We start from the raw sequence: 15,845 nt of genomic DNA, 5'->3' as shown, positions 1-15,845 counted from the left end.
GAGCCACCCCAACATCTCCCCCTTTTTTATTGTATTTAGATGAGGATTTCGGTGCTGAGAAAGTTCTTTCAATTGCAGAAAGTAAACATTTTTTAAAACACCTGAAAAACAAAAGAATAAAAAGAATGATAACGAAAATCCATAAAACAGTCTTTAAAATGGATGAAATCCACCTTGATAATCCCCAGTTCTTAAAAATATTATCCATCCAGTCTTCTGTCTCTACTTTGATTTCAGAGACCATTTTCTGCATCTTTTGGATGGTGGAATGTATGCTCTCGCTTTTTGAGGATAAATTGAAACAGCACATTCCTTCAAATTCTTGGCACCCATGGCCGTGTGCTAGGAGCAAAACGTCTATGGCAGCTCTGTTTTGTAGGGTAGCCTTTCTAGTTATTTCCTCGTCTTCGAGGAGGCCACTTAGAACAGCTGATGTAAGATTGGCTTGTTTAGCCACCCAACACTCTAGGGTGCCCAATTCCCCTAGAGCCTTCGCCGCTGCTACCCATGGCAAAAAGAGGGAGACGGCGGATCTTTTTAGGTGGGACCAATGGAAAATTTCTGAATCGCAATTTTTGTCCAAATTTTTGAGACCCCTCTTTTCCCGAGCCAATTGGGTTCTGTTGCTCCAATTAATAATTTGGGTCAAGTTGGGCGTAAACAGCGTCAGCTGGCCTAATGTATACGGACCTCCGCGAAGCCAAGAAGGGAGACCTGCCCATGCCCTATCCCCGCAAATAAAGAATTTCCCCTTTGGAAGTTTTTTGGGATGGTTAGTGGATGCCGAGAGGGTAAATTCTGTGACATTGCACCATTCTGGTGAGGTGAATTGCCTATGGTGCGGGTTGATGATGGTATATTTTTTCCCTTCCTCTTCTGCCTTATAATAAAAATGAAGGCAGAGGGGAGCTGGAGCAGACCCTAAGAGCTCAAGCTCCTGGGGTTCCTTCTCAGCATCAGGCAATGTTTTGGCCCACGCATCCCATCGTTGCAAGTGATTGGCTACGGTTGGTCCCCTTTTGGGCTTTGAGTATGGTGTATACGGAATCCCTACTAAACAGGTAGAAAGGGGGTCACTTGCAGCCACCGTAGACAGACAGCGATGGTCTTGTTGCAGCGCTCCAGCTAGGGTGACCCACATATTTTTTCTCAGTTGGGGGATTATCCATGCTTCTCCTTGCTGGTATAAAAGGAGCTGTAGCAGGTAGAACAATAGCAGGTGGGAGATCATCCTGTAGAAGCTTTAAACTAAGGAAGAGCAGAACATTATATGAATATGATAAACTTGAACAAAACAGTCATGGTTCCCTTGGATTCCCCCTCTTTCAAATAAAAACAAAGGATCGCTTAGGGTAGGGAAACACATTAGGGAAGATGGGAAGGGGAATGTTCACCTCTGCAGCCTGGGAGAAGAATTCCTCTTTTGTTTAGGAGGTCTTGTTTCTCCTTCTTTTCCAGGCTGTTGCCACTGCATTTTCTGGTTTTTTAGGTTTCATTGTCTTTATTAAAAATGGCTTGATCCACTTCCCAGGGATCCACTTAGGCCCTTCTGGGGTGGACACACATCCATAGCCTCTACCCCAGGTGATTAAGGGGTATGGGCCACGTACTTGCAACGTATCTGGATCCTTTATCAAGACCTCAGGTCTTTCAGTCAGTTTGGCCTTGGTAGAATTTGTAAAGTGCCTTATGATGGGGGGATTCGGTTCCTCGCAGGAGCAGTTTAGGAAATTTAGGGTGAAGAGTGCTTTGGAGAGTCTTAAGACAGGGGCATTGGTCTCATTGCCTCCTTTCTGCTATTCAAGTAGTCTTTTCAAAGTCTGGTGCTTGTGCTCGACAATCGATTGGCCCGCAGGAGAATGGGGGATGCCAGTGACATGTTCCACACCCCATTCATCAAAAAATTTTTTAAGTTCTGCAGAAGTCTATGCTGGGCCATTGTCTGTTTTTATCTTTTTTGGTGTCCCCAACACAGCAAAGGCTTGAGTCAGATAGTTGACAACGTCCTTTGCTCTTTCCCCAGGGTGGGCCAGGTTGTACCAGAAAAAGTGTCTACTGACACGTGTATGTATTTTTGGCAACCAAATGGGGGGAAATGGGTAATGTACATTTGCCATACCTCAAAACTGCTAAGGCCTTGAGGGTTAACCCCTTGGCCTAATGATGGTAGCTGATGTTTCTGGCAGTTAGGGCATGTTGCCACAATAGTCTTTCCCTGGTCTCTGATAAGGTGGAACATCCAGATGAGAGCTGGAGCATTTTGGTGGAATGTAGCATGGCTCAGCTGGGCTTGTTGGAATCTATTTGGTAAATTTGCCAATTCTGTAGGCATGGCTAGTGCATCAGCTCTCCAATTCCCCTCTGCAATGAAACCGGGCAGATCAGTGTGTGACCTCACATGCATCACATAGAAAGGTTGCTTTCAGTGGGAGACAATTCGGATCAGCTTTGAAAGTAAGTTACGGATTTTTGGATTTGCCACCTTTTTGAGCGATGCTCTCTGTGCTCTGGACACTACTCCCGCAACATATGCTGAGTCTGTTATCAAATTAAATGGTTCATTGAACCGCTCAAATGCTCTGACCACTGCAGCAAGCTCTGCAACCTGTGGTGATCCTTCGACCACCTGCATGTCAGACTCCCACTTCTGAGTGCAAGGATCCCTCCAAGTGATGATAGACTTGTCGGATGCTCCAGAGCCGTCTGTAAAGATCGTCAGGGCGTTGAGTGGTTCACGACTCTGAATTTCTTTTGGTATCAATTTGAAGGCCGAATTGAACAGTTTGTTTTTTGGGTTGTGTGCCAATATTTGTCCTGAATAACTATCAAAAGCAAATTGGAGATGTTTGTTGTTTTGAAGGAGATGGTCCAGTGCATTGGTGGTTAATGGTAGGTAAACGCATGTGAAGTCACACCCTGCAAGGGTACGGAGGTGGGACCTAGCCTTTATCACCAACTGAGCCATGAGCTCCTGTGGCGTTGTAATGCTTTTGGACGGCTGGTGCGAGAGGAAAACCCACTCAATGATCAGAAGAGAATCCCTCTGCACCTGGTCCCACTGGAAAATCAGCCCATGGAGGTATGGCATTTCCCCTGACACAATAAATTGAAAGTGCAGACCTGGGGCGCAGCAATGGGCTTGGCGAGATGACAACATGTCTTGGACCTTTATGATGGAGTTCCTCGCCTCCTCTGTCAACTGCCTTGGGGATTTGAGATCGTCGTTTCCGCGGAGCAAGTTGGACAGAGGGGCAAGGTCTTCGGTCGTCAGCCCCAGGAGCAGCCTCACCCAACTGATTGACCCACAGAGTTGGTGGAGTTCCTGCAGAGTCCTGGGGTTATCACTGATCTTCAGTTGTTGGGGTGTCACTGTCTGCTTCTCAATTTTGACTCCTAAGTATTTGAAAGGTGAGGTTTTCTGGACCTTTTCGGCTTGGATCTCAAAACCATTGGCCTCTAAGGCCCCGATTACCTCGCTCAGAGTCCACTCCAGGTATTGCTGCGTGGGAGCACACACCAGAACATCATCCATGTAGTGTAGGATCATGGCTCTGGCCGCCCATTTCCGGACAGGGGACAGAATGTGAGCGACATACCACTGGCAGATGGTGGGTGAGTTTTTCATGCCTTGCAGCAGAACTCGCCAGTAATGCTGCATGGGAGCTTCTTGGTTAATGGAAGGCACCGAGAAGGCAAACCGGGGTGCATCGTCCGGATGCAGGGGGGTCTGGAAGAAGCAGTCCTTGATGTCTATGACTGCTGACTTCCACTGCCTAGGGAGCATGGAGGTTGATGGCATTCCAGGCTGCAGGGGTCCCATGTCCTCAATGACTTCATTGAGATTCTCCACAGGTCGTGAAGGAGTCTCCCCTTGTCTGTCCCTGGCTTTCGGATTACAAACACCAGGGAATTCCAAGCGCTGTTGGAAGGCTCGATGTTTCCCTTCCTCAGCTGCTCCTCCACGAGTGTGTTGAGTGCCTTCAATTGATGTCCCTTCAAAGGCCACTGATCCACCCAGACCCTTTTGTTCATTAGCCAATTTAATTTCTGGGTGGGGCACTCCGCAGTGGCCCCTATTAAAAATCCTGGGGTTGAGATGGGATTTCAACCCAGGCTCCCCACTGGGACATGAGATCCCTGCCCCACAATGTGAACCCAGAGTCGATTACAAATGGGCGGACTGTTGCAATCCATCCCTCTGGACCTTCAGTTTGGACAAGAGTCCTGCTTCTCTGGGCAGCTACAGATCCTCCTACACCTGTAACAATACCTTCCACCGGCTGCAGCTCCCAGTGTGACGGCCAATTGTTGGAGGAGATGACTGACACATCTGCCCCCGTGTCCATCATTCCTGCCAGGCTGATATCTGAGCCCTGGCATGGTATCCTGCAACTAAGCATCGGCTTGTCCCTCCCTACCGCCTCAGCCCAGAAGACGGATGGATTGTAGTTCTTTGGTGAACTCCTAGGCATGAGGATGGCCTGAGCGACAACCTGGCCAGCTGCAAGAAAGAAAGGTGGGTTAACACGTTGAGCATTTATTGTGAAGAGTCCTTGGGATCCTACTTGGACGATCTCTGGTGTAATGTAGATCTCTGGTGTGGTGTCCCCCATGATGAACAAGCAGCAGTCTTTACGTCCTTCACAATTCACGAGGACCTGGTGAGGTGTGATGGAGTCCATCGTGGTTGCAGTGGTGGTAGTGACAGTCCTTCAGGTTGCAGCTTCCTTATTTGTGTCTTCATGCAGGGCCGCAGATCCGAACTGTGTCCTCAGTTTCCCGGCTGTACCTCCAAAGGAGTGGGCAATGTTATTTGCCCTGGGGGAACAGCTTGGGAACCTTGATTAATAGGGTCTGGAGCTCTGCAGTTTCGGGCCATATGTCCTGGTTTGCCACATCTGTGGCAAATCCAGGTTTTGTTTGTTGTCCTCCTGTCCTGAGGTGCTGTTGCCTCAGTGCAACGGAGCCGCAGCTCCCACCACATTCCCCCTTGTTTTTAAATTTGGTTGGCCAATGGGAACTAAGGTTGTGCAATGCCGAATCATCTGTTTTAGGGTTGGTGGAGGATCAAGTGGGAGAGTCATAATTACCCTCTTGCATGTTTCATTTGCATTAGCCTTGGCTATTTGGGTAATTATATTTTCTCTAATTCTATGATCTTCCACTTGCTTCTCCACCACTAGTTTTAATTTATCAACAAAATCAATAAAAGGTTCATTTGGGAGTTGCCAAATTTCTGTGTAATTTAGTTGAGGCGCCAGTTTAGGGGGCATCATTAAGAAAGCATGCTCCGCCCTATGCTTTACAGCATTCAGGACTGGCTCTCGGGTGTTTTGGGCTTAGTCCTGTGGCTTGGCAAGCAACCTCTCACCGGTGAGGTGATCCATGGAAACCCCCGCGTTGTTCAGGTCTTGTAATAAATTTGGGAGGATCTCCTTTAGTTGCTTTCTCCATCCGTCATCCCACATTTCAAATTCGGCTGGAGAAAGCAAGCATGAAAAAATACTTTGGAGGTCTGCTGGGACCATCACCGTATTAGTGAGGATAGCCTGCAGGAGATTCCTAAAATATGGACTCTCCCTCCCAAACTCTTTCTGGGCTTTGCAAAGTTCTTTGAGCCCAGAAGGGTCAAAGGGTTTCTATGTGGGGTTGCCGCCAGCCCAGTTGTAAGTAACCGGTGCAGCGAAGGGACTGGGGGAGGTGTCCGATCTCAGTTTCAAAATGGCGTCAGTTCCGGTTTCCTTAGCATGGGAACTGGAAGGCGGGGCATGGGAACCGGAAGGCCCCTCCCAGTGGGCAGGGGCTGAGGACAAAGAGGAGTGGCCACGGGGAGGTGGGGACTTCCAACACAGGGGGTGGTACCCAACACAAGGGAGGAGCTCACAGCTGTCATGTCATGTGGGGGTGGAGACAAGAAAGGGTTAGGGGGAGGGAGGAGAAAGGGGTTATGGGAAGAAGAAGGGAAAAAGGTGGGCTACGCCATGCGGTCCCCTCCATTTTGGGGAAAGGCAGAAACAACAGGGAAAGAGGACAAAACGGTGGATGCAGGAGAATTCTCGTCGCCATTTTGAGGGCAATAGAACTGGGAACCACTTTTAGGGTAAACAACCGGGGAAGAGGGCATAGGAGAGTGGGTTTGGGTAGAAGCCAAAACAGCTTGGCCAGGGCTATATCGACGGGGCAGCTGAGAAGATCGAGGAGGGTCAGGGAGATGGTGGCAGCCCTGTGCCTCCAGGCATTTTACACCTCCCGGTCTTCTCAGCGAAGGGGTAGTGGGACGAGGAACATGAGGGGAGGAAAGAGGGACTTGGGGAGAACTGGGGAGAACTCGGGGCTTTGCTTTTATTTTCCTGTTGGCTTTGTGAATGTCTCTTAAAGCCCAAACCACACAGAGAAACCTCTCTCCAGAGATGTCTCCACGTTGGCTTAATTCTAATATTTTGTCCCCCACAAATTGCCAAAATGTGGCAGATTTTAAATTAACAGGGGACATCTGTGGAAAATAAAAGAAGAGCCACCTAACAAACTTCTTTAAAAATCCTTTAGAAAACTTAAACCCACAACCTTTCAGGGATTCCCCAACTTGGACATAAACCTCTCTTTGAGGCTGAGAGAGTCTAGAACCCATCCCTCTCTCAGCACTCTCTTCCACCCACCACCTACAAAAGGGAAAACTAAACAAAACTCCCAGGGACCGGGAATCACAGAAATACTCACCGAGTGCTCCCCCTCATAGAGCTACAGACATCTGATCCAAGGAACCAAAAAGCATGGGTGGAGCCCTCCGGGTAAGGCTAAGGCTGCTCTCCAAGCTGGAGGTGGCAGCCTCCTCTCAGAGCACCGCTCTCTAAAACAGAGCGTGCTGTGACGAGAGATGTTGGCAGCTCCGAAGCTGTTTATTCTCGCTGTGCCCCGACAGCGAGGATGTCTCAGGGACTCACGTGTGTGGGTCCCTGTTTGGGCACCAAACTGATGCAGGCTGGCTCAAAAGGTTGAGCTCTGGCATGCCCTCGGTCAGAGGGAACACAGTGTCACTTCCACAACGTCCTCAGGGAACGCCTTCGGTGGCAAAGCAGGGTGCAAGGTAGACGCGCGTGCTGCTTCCTCCTCAGAGGAGGCACAACAGGCAGCCGGTGTCTGGGCTCGCATCAGCCTGGAGGTAAAGGAATAGAGAGGGGCCTCTGGTGTGGGTCCCAACACAGGTTTATTGCCGGAGGGTCCAAGGACCAGAAAGGCCCCAAGGGAAGCCATGCATGGCTTTTTAAGGGGGGGTGGAACAAGGCAGGGAAAAGGGAAGCAACCAGTGGAGTACAACCAAGGGGGAGGATACAATTAAACTTCTTGGCTCCTGAGTGAGCTGAGCCACCCCAACAAATATCCTTCTTTTACTTTTTGAACCACCCACTAGTATTCTCTAGAAAGCCATAACTGCAGAATGGAGTTCTGTATATGCATCCACATGCACACCCAACCTTCCCAAAAGTGAGCAGCTCCTTGGTCTGTGAGAAACTCCTCACCGGTACATGGCTGCAACAACGTTACTGAAGCTATCAGTCCCAGGAATGATCCCCAGCCGCACAATGTGATGGACTGACTCATACTCAAGTTGTTCAAGGTTGACCACCCTGCTCAGCTTTTGTCTGGGGCTCCTCTGAGGTGTTCTGTGGCCCTAAACTATCCCTCTTTTTTTCTTTCCTGTTTTTTATATTTTTCCTTCCTCTTCAGTTGCTTGATAAATGTGAGGGTCAATGTGCAGGGTGCTAGAGTGGATGTATTTAAATCAGGAGGCTGCAGTTGCATGCTCAGGGATGGCGTGTGAGGGAAATGGGGATACCAGGAGCCTGTTGGGATGCTGGTGAATGTTTCATCCCTCCAGAAAGTAGTCTTAGAAGCTAATGATGTGGAAATGTCACCCAGGTTTAATTTTGAGGTGGGAAATAGTGTATTCCAAAAGACATCCTGGGGACAAACCAGGGTGTGACTAACAGGAAAGCCAAGACCCACCAGTGAAATGAGGTGCTAAGTTATTCAGTAATGTAGAAAGCCTTAAGTATGCCAGCATGCCACGGCAGCAAAGCAAAGCTTCACAGTCACTGCTGGACAGATTAATGACCTGCATCTGCTAAAAGGCCCCAGTGCCAGTGACTGCAGCTGCAGGTGGCAGCAGCCTCTGGAGATGATGGAGATGAGGTATGGAGCATCTCCAGAAATTAACCTTAATCCTTGTGAAGTCTCAGGAAACCCCATGTTAGACCTCAAATGGGGAGAATAAGGCTCAAGCAGCGGAGAATTGGAAAGGGGCTGTGGTTCTTCTGTCAGAATGGAAGATTAACCCAGCAGAGATATCTCTGCAGGTTGTTTATACAGACTCTTGTGGGTGCTGGAAGGGGTGTGCAATTGATGTTTGCTGAGTGATGGTGAGAAAGTGCTTGAAGGATGGTGAGAAAGGATTCTCTGTTTCATATTCTAGTTCTTTCCGTGGGAGACAGCAGGACAAGTCATGTCACGGAAGAGACACTGGCTGGAGATGAGTGAGAGGGGTGAGCCCTTTGCATCTGGGGGTTGTCTGCTGGTAGCACAAGCACAAAGAGTGTCAGTGTTGGCCTGTACCCAGCCACTTGCCATGGTAATTTCCTACTCAACAGCCCAAAGAGAGGAGTGTGGGACTGCACCACTCACCCCAAGGGCAGTGCCAGCCCTCACAGACACAAGGGGTCTGCGGCAGTGCTCCAGGCTACTAGAGGCAGCTGAGGGCTGGTCTTCCCTTTTTCTCATTCTTCACCAGCCAAATATAGCATAGGAGTGGAAACCTCATCTCCTGTGGGCTCAGTGCTTGGCCCCAAGGATAAGCATGATTCACTTGTCTCAGTGACACTCACTCTCCACTCCCAAGAACAGAGGTGGCTCTTGGTTGTTTGAGCCCACAGGCTTGCCAGGCAGAGCTGCATCTCCTTGCTTCATGCTTTTGTTGTGTTTATTGCCCCTATGTTAAAGATTTAATGGCAGGAACCTTTAATTGAAGCTTAATTCAATTGCAGTGAATTTCAATCTCAGATTCCCAAGGCAGATATTCAGAATTATTAAATAACACTTAATAGATTAGATCTTGAGCCTTGCTGCAGTGTATAAATATTAATTAACTAAATAGTCTTGCAGAAGATGCTCATTAGCCTATGCTTTATGACTACTGAAAATCCTGATTTTTTAAAAAATGCAAATATTCTGGTTATTTCACCAGGCAAACAGAGGTGGAAGGGAATTTACTGGAGAGTGAAGCAAGACTTCAGAAAACACAGTTGCAGATTCTGGAAGCTGCTGTCACCAAAGTGGGATTTCTTTTTCAAGAAGAGAGGACCTTCTTGTTAGGAAGGAGTTTGAAAGCCCTGGATCATGTAAAATTGGGAATGACTAAGAGACAAACTTTAATTTATTTTGGCACTTAATAATTTGATTCAGCAAGTGCTGGGACAGCATTGAGGTTTTTGGCTGACATTGGGGCTTTCATAGCTTTCCAAAATCTGTTTCGAGATCTTCCTGTGGCAAAAGTTTCCAATGTGAGTAATTGTCCTGGGTTGCAGTGTATTCTATTACCATCCTCATGAGCTGTTGAAATCAGGTGGGACAGTGTTTCCTTGCCTCCTCCCCCCAGACTATCTTTCTGTTAATGGCCCATCATTGTCCTGCCCCATGACTCAGAGATAACTCCCTCCGGACTGTCTTCTGTTAATGAGCCTAATCAACACTTGGCCTCATGACTCATCACCCCATTGTGAGATGCTCCACCCAGAGGGAGGAACCAAGCATCCCATCGTGGATATAATCTGGGACTCTGAACACCAGAGACAACCCTTTCCACTGGATTTCCAGGGAACAGGAGCAACATAGCCACCACTGGACCTTCTGAGGAAGAGCAGACCTTTTTTCTACAGGATCACCGCTTCAGAGGACTGCAGCCACCATTCTACCAGACTGCTACCACCACCCTGCCTAACAGGGACTCAGGTTGTATCTTGACTCTGTCAGTTTGAACCAGTGTTTTCTTTTAGTTTTTTTTCTTTCCTTTTCTTTAACTTCCCCATTAAATTGTTATTCTGACTTGGTGCCTCCCACTGGTTTGTTTTCAAACTAGTACAATAATGAACATCCACAGCACCCATGTCCCAAAAGGAGAAGGAGTAAAACCAAAGAGCTTTGGGCTTCAAAGCTACCATTTATTGTTTCATGCAAAAGCTGAAACAAGCACGTTTCTTGGCAGCTATTAGGAAGAAGAAAGATTCCTTCTCTTCCTTGCTCACTAGTAGAGTCCACCTGGTCCCTACCCATCATCGCTCTTGTGGTTTGATACTACACACATTTTTTGGTCCCAATTAATAGCAGAATTTAGACTTTGCTCTTTTATTTCCAATCTTTTGAACAGAATCCCATCTGCAGATATCTGTGCTGCCCATTATTCTGCTCTGTGCCTTCAGCAAGGAGTAGCTGTCCCATAATACCATTGTCTAAAGGCAGAAATTCTGGACTCAGTAAAAAAACAATGGAGGAATTGATTCTCAGTGTCCATTCTTGATCTCCAAATGGTCAGATACACTCATTCAAACATGTGAACTGAACCTAAAATAATAGGACATCAAAATAGCAGATTACTTTGAATTAACTTTCTGCTAGAATAAAACACTGAAAGTGCTTCATGCTGAGAAGAAGATATCTTCCTGATCTTGAGATGAGAAAAGGACTGGCCTAGAAGGTTTGGTTTTGCTTTTAGGTGCAAGGCTGGTGGGTGTTGCAGGTGTGCTGACAGAGAAAATAAAATCTGACCCCTTCCCTACCTGTTTGCTATGTATTTGCACACCTAGCATCACCCTTCCAGCCTTTGCCAGCCGAACTCACACACGGTGCCACTACATTTGCCCTGCTGGTCTCTGGCAGCAGGATGTGCCTCTATCTGCTAATAACAGCCTAAGATGAAGTGAAGCACATGGGTCTGTTAATGTCAGGTAATGAGATATCAGCTAAAATGCAAAAACTGTTGAGTGAAAGCTGCTTCCCACCTTGTCTGCAGGCAAAAACTGCTCCATGAGAAAAGGGACTGACTCTTAGAACCACGTTATTCATATTGACATTGGGACAGTGGGTTATTGGTGAGGTCAGTATGTAAAATTGAAGGCTAGTGTTTCAAGAGGCAACAAAACAGAAGTATTACAAAAAATTTTTTTTAAAAAATATTCTGTGGCCCAGACAGTCTTGTACCTGTAATTAAACATTTATGGCACCCTCACTTACAAATAATCCTGTTTGCAGTGATAATTCCTCCATACCAGACAGAGGGATAATCTGCCCCTGCAGTTTCACAAGCAAGTCTCCACTGAGACAGTAAGAGAGTCAGGCCACAGCTGAAGGGATGAGGGTCACCCTGCACCATGCCACCACGACACACTGACCAGCTCCAAATTCCCAGCCCACTATAGCTCTCTAGGCTCATTACTGCCTGGGTACTGTCCCCTCCTGCCCTTGTAGGGCTGCCCACCCTCTTGGTCTGCCTGGAATTTCCACCACACCTGCAGCAGCACAGGGATAAAACCTCCTCTCTCTGGTGCCAATGAAGAACACCCAGCACTGCACTGTCCTTTGGCTCACTGCTACAGCAGCCTTGGGCAGAGCCCTCAGACCTCAACCTCACACCTTTGAAGCCTTTTCTCACCTCTGTGCTGACCACTGCAAACCCACAGGAATAAATGAAGTATTTTCATTGAAAGCTTCTGGGATCTGCTCCTTTTTCTGTGGACGTTTTGGTCAGTAACAGGGATTCAGGCAAAACCCACCAGCATCCCCCAAGAGAGCCTCCAGAGTGGGCCACCAAGAGGAAGGCAGATTCATGGGGCTTTCCAGGTGTTTGTCACCCAAAAAGGGCTTGCAGTCACTGCCCATGCATCACCTGCTCCACGGTTAAACATTTTGTTGTCCTGTAACCCACAGCCACTGGGCTCTGCAGACAGTGGCAGTGCAGTGAGTGCTTCGTGCAGTTCGGCTAGTGGTGTCCAAGCTGTGTGTGGTTTAGGGCCACACCAGTTCCCTGGGGAACGTAGCAAGAGAAGTGTGTTTTATAGGTGTTTCCCAAACTGGTTATAGGAAGCTATCACTAGCTGTGGAGAATGAGAATAGGGCAAATCCAGCTCCATTACATGTCATCTGCCCTCACACAGTTCATGTGATGTCTGGATCCTCCCTAACTCTGGCTTTTCCATCAGTCCGGAAATCCTCTTGCCCTGCTTTACACCGACATTTTCTTTCCCATATAATATGAGAGCTGGAGCTGAGGTCCTGTCTCTCCATCCACTCTCCACCACTTCTTGTCTTGCCCAAGGAAGTACCCTGAGGTGATATGCTCCAGCAGCCCAGGACTACCACTGCTATCTCATCCCTCCATTTTTACAGCCTAAAAGCATTTTTCTCACCCCCTCCATACACCTAAACTGAGGGATCCCCTAAATGGGCAGAAATTCAGGCCTGAGCTCCCAGCTACAGCAGAGCTGCAGTCCAGATGATCCTCCAAAACACAGTTCAGCCTCTGCCAGCTCATCTGCACAAACCCTTGCTCCAAAATATGCACCAGAGACACATTCACTCCATCAGTGCCATTTTCACGGGTCCGTGACAAACTGCCTGGATCAGACAGCCGTCATTCCCAGACGGGATGGCCAGGCAGTTTATCCAAGTCCCTTTCAAACTTGAAGAAATAGATTTCACAGTGGTGATGGGGCTCCAGTGATGGAACAAATAATGCAGTGTGATAAGCTTTTTCCAGTGTGCAATGCATCAGTTATCCGTTTCTAATTGAAGAGCCAGAGCACAGTGACTTCCAAGAAAGCAGGGTGGGGAAAGAACAGACACGGTGCCAAGAGAATAGCCATAGTCAACATTTTTGTCAGGGATGGATATCCTGGTTTGGATTAAACAATATCTAACCCTAATCTTTGGCTTCATCTTAATTCACCTTTTTTTCCCCTCAAGTTTCAAAGTGTTTGAATTTATTACTTGAAATATGCTCTTCTATGCAGTTCCTATGCCTTGGCAAGGACCAAAACTGCACACAGCTAAAATACCAGGGAAACAACTACTCGTTATTTTAACCACCCAACAAGCAGTAAAGAATGTCTTGTGAGAACCCCCGTTCTGACTGCATACCCAGCTCAAACCCTGCACATGCAAGAGGTGTGGTTAGTTCAGGTGAGGTGTGCTGGTTTTGAGTGGGAAGTGAGAAGCAGTTTCAGGCCCGTAGATTTCTTCTGCCTTGCACAATGAAGGGCACAAAGACAAAATGTTCTCAGCGTGCTTTCATATTCAGGAGAGTTAAGAATAAACTGTAAAATATTTGTCTGGGGACTGTAGGCAAAATTCTAGAGTTTACGTGACCCAGTGTCACACAAATAATTTCTAAGGCTCCATATTTAACAGAGTTTCTCAGATTCCAAAGATCTATAAAAGACAGTATGTCTTCAGGAAAGAGGACTATTAAGTGAAAAAGAGTGTTTATATTAATGGTCAAACTCTCCCAGTTCTCCCTCCCCTACCTGGGCCCAGGATGAAAAGGAACTATGGCAGAACTATGATCCATTAACATGGTAAGATTTTGTTACTGGGATAGTTCTTGACTGTTGTGATTATGTATCTGATTATTCAAGTCTTTGTTTTGTTCATGTATTGGGACATGGGACACCATCGGTCAAGGGTGGGGCTGTCAGGAAAGTGGAAGCACTCTGGGTTTAGATTTCAACCTTCTGGTGAGCTCTGCTGAGATCATAGCAGAAAGGTCCAAGCCCTTGTTTGTGAATACACTGTGTCCAGGCAGTCAAAATGATAAAAACCTGTGTCACCATGCCTGCATCATGAAAGGGATAAAGTAAGACTGTGGTAGGAGGAGGGGTGTCCATGACTATCTACCAACAATACATACCCCAAATGGGCCAGCTGGAAGGGAGCTAAGAAGCCAGCCTTAGAAAGAGGGGAAAAGGTTGGATTTATCAGAACAAGCCAAGCCAACCTGGTGTATAAAGCCAGCAGCTGCAATGTGCTGCAGGCCCAGCTTTTTGCTTTGTTTATTCTCCTTGTAAAAGGTTTCTGATAAATACCCTGTCCACAACCATCTGCTTACCCTAGAAGAGGGAGAAAATGGATAGACTGGACAGAATGGAGAGGGACATCTGGCACGTTCACTTTCATTCATTGCTTGCCTGTTTAAACTAAAAATATTTTTAAAAATTTATGCTCTAATAAGAACTGGGAAAGAGCCATATGGACTGAAGACAAGCAAACCTCTCTTAGAAGGCTGGCAGCCCTTGCTGCGTTAAAGCCCAGCCAACTAACACCATTTATAACAGAGAAGAATGAGTTTCCTACAAGGAAAGGCTAAGCTTGTCTTCCTAATTTGGGTTCTAAATTTTCACAGGGAGAAGAAAAGTTTGAAAAGGGTATTATATCACCATGGTAGGGGGTTTTATGTTATATTTTTATATAATGGCTTTATACATTTTAGGAATTCCTTATGCATCCATAGAAAAGGATAGATGTTCCTACAGTGGTCCAGACACTTACAGACCTTATCTAGACCTGTTACCAGCCACATCCAGCCTTTGGTCTTGAGAAAGTCTGCAGTGACTCTAGGTGAGGGGACAACTCTTGCAAGACTTTCCGGAGTTTGTCCAGATTTTGTCTGCCACATTTGTTATCAAATGTTCATCCTGTTTTGACAGCCCTTGGACTGATTTGGAGTGAGTGAAGTGGAAGTAAAAGCAAGCTAGACCTAAATGGTTTGCCCAGACAGTTCTCAAGCAGTGCCATAGGCACAGCTACTTCTCCTGCTGTTTCAAGTGTCTGTGTTATTTGGAGTTTTCCCTTTATCAAAGACACAAGAGCAGTCTGCCACATCCTTGCTGCAATTAGGGACCTGAGCAACCTATGTATGGCTGTGTAACAAGGGAGTGATATTTTAACCTGCCAAATCCCTCAGTACAGCCTCTTCAGGACAGAGGGGTGGTAGGAATAGGTGCTGCGCAGAGCCGAGGGTGCCTCTGAGAGCAGTGACACCATTTCAGCACCAGTCAGATGATGAGAAGAGTGTCCTTCAGTCCTGGAGGAGCCCCTTCTCCTGCTGGCAGGCACAGCGAGGCAGTGTCTCCAGCCCATGGTGTGCTGCCCTTGGGGGAAGATGCGTCATGTGAATCGATTTCCATGAGCACAACCTCGCAAGATGAATAAAATGTTCTGTAAACCAAAAAGACTGCAGACAGTGTAACAATTAAGGATGAAAGCAATGGTGCCTAAGGTTTTTGCCCTTTAGGCCTTCAAGTGCGGAAGGATTTTCCCAAATTCTTTCTACTAGCAGCACTGGGAGTCATTTCACTTTCATGGTGAGACAATTGCTCTGGATAACCCAAAGTGGTTAGAATAGCCTTTTTGGTGGCGGCCCAGCCTCAGACAGTGGTGTTTCCATCAGAGACAGCCATGGGGTTATTAGGATTGTGGATAAATCCTTCACAGAGCAGTTCTGGTTCTTGCTCTCACTGAGCTTTCACAGGTGGGGAAAGGTATGAACTTTCTTGAATTGGATAATTTCTTACACTTTGCTTCCATCCCTCTTTGTCTGTCTGTTGCTTTTGATCAGGGTTAGATGTTTCTCAAGCCTGCAGTGGCATGATCCACATGGTGGATTATTACAGCTGGTGGTGAGGGGTCAGCGGCTCTGACCCAGGAAGAGGTGACTGGTCCGGAGAGATGGTCCTGAAAGGAATCGCCTTCCCAAGGCCTGGTGTCTTCCCTCAGCTGCTGGCAAGAGGGCCCTTGCAGAGACT

Source organism: Corvus cornix, chromosome Z (genome assembly GCF_000738735.6).
Source record: "Corvus cornix cornix isolate S_Up_H32 chromosome Z, ASM73873v5, whole genome shotgun sequence".
NCBI lineage: Eukaryota > Metazoa > Chordata > Aves > Passeriformes > Corvidae > Corvus > Corvus cornix.
The sequence above is the reverse complement of the archived record's forward strand: the minus strand, read 5'-3'. Positions refer to the sequence as shown.